Source organism: Anastrepha obliqua, unplaced genomic scaffold (assembly GCF_027943255.1).
Source record: "Anastrepha obliqua isolate idAnaObli1 unplaced genomic scaffold, idAnaObli1_1.0 ptg000392l, whole genome shotgun sequence".
Lineage (NCBI taxonomy): Eukaryota > Metazoa > Arthropoda > Insecta > Diptera > Tephritidae > Anastrepha > Anastrepha obliqua.
In genome coordinates, this window is record NW_026562369.1 from 10,001 (window position 1) to 15,000 (window position 5,000).

Below are 5,000 nucleotides of genomic sequence, written 5' to 3' on the forward strand. Positions count from 1 at the left end.
ATGAAACTCGAATTTAAGCCATATTAAACTGGTAATATTGTGATTTTATGCCTGGTTTTCCATACGTTAGTTTAAATAGAAAAAATTTTCGAATATATACATATATGAAGAATCTATATTCTAATACTAACATGTTATGGAATATAACCTTGGCATATTGGCACTAAAATATATAATAAAGACATTTCAAATCAAACTGAAATGTATTGAAATGAATTTTTCCCATACATTTTTGACAATGTGAGGTGTGCATGGCAAAAAACACTCACGGTGAAGGCATGTGAAATAATATGAAAATATCAAAAGTTAACTAACCAATGATATTGAAGCATATAAATCGAATCATAACTATATGAAACTCGAATTTAAGCCATATTAAACTGGTAATATTGTGATTTTATGCCTGGTTTTCCATACGTTAGTTTAAATAGAAAAAATTTTCGAATATATATACATATATGAAGAATCTATATTCTAATACTAACATGTTATGGAATATAACCTTGGCATATTGGCACTAAAATATATAATAAAGACATTTCAAATCAAACTGAAATGTATTGAAATGAATTTTTCCCATACATTTTTGACAATGTGAGGTGTGCATGGCAAAAAACACTCACGGTGAAGGCATGTGATATAATATGAAAATATCAAAAGTTAACTAACCAATGATATTGAAACATATAAATCGAATCATAACTATATGAAACTCGAATTTGAGCCATATTAAACTGGTAATATTGTGATTTTATGCCTGGTTTTCCATACGTTAGTTTAAATAGAAAAAAATTCTCGAATATATATACATATATGAAGAATCTATATTCTATACTAACATTTTATGGAATATAACCTTGGCATATTGCCATTAAAATATATAATAAAGACATTTCAAATCAAACTGAAATGTATTGAAATGAATTTTTCCCATACATTTTTGACAATGTGAGGTGTGCATGGCAAAAAACACTCACGGTGAAGGCATGTGAAATAATATGAAAATATCAAAAGTTAACTAACCAATGATATTGAAGCATATAAATCGAATCATAACTATATGAAACTCGAATTTAAGCCATATTAAACTGGTAATATTGTGATTTTATGCCTGGTTTTCCATACGTTAGTTTAAATAGAAAAAATTTTCGAATATATATACATATATGAAGAATCTATATTCTAATACTAACATGTTATGGAATATAACCTTGGCATATTGGCACTAAAATATATAATAAAGACATTTCAAATCAAACTGAAATGTATTGAAATGAATTTTTCCCATACATTTTTGACAATGTGAGGTGTGCATGGCAAAAAACACTCACGGTGAAGGCATGTGATATAATATGAAAATATCAAAAGTTAACTAACCAATGATATTGAAGCATATAAATCGAATCATAACTATATGAAACTCGAATTTGAGCCATATTAAACTGGTAATATTATGATTTTATTCCTGGTTTTCCATACGTTAGTTTAAATAGAAAAAATTTTCGAATATATATACATATATGAAGAATCTATATTCTATACTAACATGTTATGGCATATTGGTGTTATTGTATTTTATTCCTGGTTTTCTATAGTTAGTTTAAATAGAAATAAATTTTTGAATTCAAAATTTTATATTCTATACTAGCATTACATAGAAATTATCCTCAACTGTTTGTTTCTTGTATAAATACAGGAAGTTAAACAGATGATGAAGAGAAAAAAATAAGAAAAACAAAAATTTATAAGAAAAATTAAATTTTAAACAAAGGAAAAGAGGAGAAAATTTTTTCAATCATATATATTTATGATTAAAAAATAGAATTATGAAATTATTAATTTCAATTCAAAGAGAAAAATTATGTAATATATGAAATTATTACATTAAAAATGCATTTGAAAAAAAAGTAAAATGTTATTAAGAATGATAAATTATTTGAAAATTGGCAAATATTAAGAAGAAATATCGTTCTTATATTTTTATATAAAATATATAATATAGAGAACGAAAATTCTTTTTCATAAAAAACGGTTTTTGAATTTTGATAAGAAAAGCTAAAGGGGGGTCGCCCCTTTACTTTTTATATACACCGTAATTTATGAAATTTTCAAATATGAAAAACAAAGAAAAATATATAAATACAAATATTATTCTGGTTGATCCTGCCAGTAGTTATATGCTTGTCTCAAAGATTAAGCCATGCATGTCTAAGTACAAACAAATTAAAAGTGAAACCGCAAAAGGCTCATTATATCAGTTATGGTTCCATAGATCGTTAACAGTTACTTGGATAACTGTGGTAATTCTAGAGCTAATACATGCAATATAAACACGGACCTTATGGAACGTGTGCTTTTATTAGACTAAAACCAAGCGATCATTTGATCGTTAAATTGGTTGAACTCTAGATAACTTGCAGATCGTATGGTCCCGTACCGACGACAGATCTTTCAAATGTCTGCCCTATCAACTTTTGATGGTAGTATCTAGGACTACCATGGTTGCAACGGGTAACGGGGAATCAGGGTTCGATTCCGGAGAGGGAGCCTGAGAAACGGCTACCACATCTAAGGAAGGCAGCAGGCGCGTAAATTACCCACTCCCAGTTCGGGGAGGTAGTGACGAAAAATAACAATACAGGACTCATATCCGAGGCCCTGTAATTGGAATGAGTACACTTTAAATCCTTTAACAAGGACCTATTGGAGGGCAAGTCTGGTGCCAGCAGCCGCGGTAATTCCAGCTCCAATAGCGTATATTAAAGTTGTTGCGGTTAAAACGTTCGTAGTTGAATTTGTGCTTCATACGGGTAGTACAACTATATATTGTGGTATGTACATTACCTTATGTATGTAAGCGTATTACCGGTGGAGTTCTTATATAATTAATACAATGTATTTTTTATATATTCCTCCTATTTAAACCTACTTCAGTGCTCTTCATCGAGTGTTGTTGTGGGCCGGTACAATTACTTTGAACAAATTAGAGTGCTTAAAGCAGGCTCCAAATGCCTGAATATTTTGTGCATGGAATAATGAAATAAGACCTCTGTTCTACTTTCATTGGTTTTTAGATCAAGAGGTAATGATTAATAGAAGCAGTTTGGGGGCATTAGTATTACGACGCGAGAGGTGAAATTCTTGGACCGTCGTAAGACTAACTTAAGCGAAAGCATTTGCCAAAGATGTTTTCATTAATCAAGAACGAAAGTTAGAGGTTCGAAGGCGATCAGATACCGCCCTAGTTCTAACCATAAACGATGCCAGCTAGCAATTGGGTGTAGCTACTACTATGGCTCTCTCAGTCGCTTCCCGGGAAACCAAAGCTTTTGGGCTCCGGGGGAAGTATGGTTGCAAAGCTGAAACTTAAAGGAATTGACGGAAGGGCACCACCAGGAGTGGAGCCTGCGGCTTAATTTGACTCAACACGGGAAAACTTACCAGGTCCGAACATAAGCGTGTAAGACAGATTGATAGCTCTTTCTCGAATCTATGGGTGGTGGTGCATGGCCGTTCTTAGTTCGTGGAGTGATTTGTCTGGTTAATTCCGATAACGAACGAGACTCAAATATATTAAATAGATGCTTTCAGGATTATGATGTTGAAACTTATATAGCCTTCTTTCATGCGTACATCTTGAATGTACAAGTGTTTGAATGTGTTTATATAAGTGGAGTCGTACCTGTTGGTTTGTCCCATTATAAGGACACTAGCTTCTTAAATGGACAAATTGCGTCTAGCAGTAACGAGATTGAGCAATAACAGGTCTGTGATGCCCTTAGATGTCCTGGGCTGCACGCGCGCTACAATGAAAGTATCAACGTGTATTTCCTAGACCGAGAGGTCCGGGTAAACCGCTGAACCACTTTCATGCTTGGGATTGTGAACTGAAACTGTTCACATGAACTTGGAATTCCCAGTAAGTGCGAGTTATTAACTCGCATTGATTAAGTCCCTGCCCTTTGTACATACCGCCCGTCGCTACTACCGATTGAATTATTTAGTGAGGTCTCCGGACGTGATCACTGTGACGCCTCGTGTGTCACGGTTGTTTCGCAAAAGTTGACCGAACTTGATTATTTAGAGGAAGTAAAAGTCGTAACAAGGTTTCCGTAGGTGAACCTGCGGAAGGATCATTATTGTGTTCCATATCCGTAAGAAAAACAAACAAACAAACAAACAAACAGACAAGCAAACAAACGAACAAAAAGAAAAAAAAAAAAAAAAAAAAAAAGAAAAAAAAAAAAAATTTATATAATTATTTTGAATCCATAATTCTTTTTATTCTTTTTCATTCAATTTGTGATCCATCAATTATATCATATTAAATATAATATATGATGGTACATTTTGTAATGTTTTTTCTTATTTTTTTCTTTTAAAAACCTTTAAACATGAAAATAAAAAGTTGTACTTATTATTCATTTGATTGAATGATAAGTTAATTTGTTCACAATAACAAAAGTGGTATATATTTATTATATTATTATATATACATAAAATGATTAAAAAAATACAAAATAATTGAATCATAATAAATACCACCACTGTATTATTGTTGAACTAAGACATTCGCAACTTAATAAAAATGTTTAGAGTTAAATATATTTGATATATATTATTGAAAGAAAATCAATTTATATATTATTAATATTATTTAATTTTACTCTTTCAATTAATATATGCAAAAAAAAATTGACATTTGTTATAAATAAAAATAAATAAAAAAATACTCTAAGCGGTGGATCACTTGGCTCATGGGTCGATGAAGAACGCAGCAAACTGTGCGTCATCGTGTGAACTGCAGGACACATGAACATCGACATTTTGAACGCATATCGCAGTCCATGCTGTTATGTACATTAAATTCAATTTTAAAGTACTGCTTGGACTACATATGGTTGAGGGTTGTAAGACTATGCTAAATAAGTTGCTTATTCTTTTATAAAAATAATTGAATTTAAGCAAATGTGTATATTATTGGATTTTAAATAATTCAT

General features: G+C 31.2%; 1 non-coding gene and 1 pseudogene across 1 annotated transcript; both read left to right on the top strand.

Annotated features, from left to right (window-relative positions):
- The first annotated feature begins 2,150 nt into the window (after positions 1-2,150).
- On the top strand, positions 2,151-4,139 carry LOC129252824 (small subunit ribosomal RNA). The gene has a single exon (XR_008583663.1). It is a non-coding gene; the product is annotated as a small subunit ribosomal RNA (ribosomal RNA).
- Positions 4,140-4,730: 591 nt separating this feature from the next.
- On the top strand, positions 4,731-4,911 carry LOC129252822 (5.8S ribosomal RNA; annotated as a pseudogene).
- The last annotated feature ends 89 nt before the right edge of the window (positions 4,912-5,000 follow it).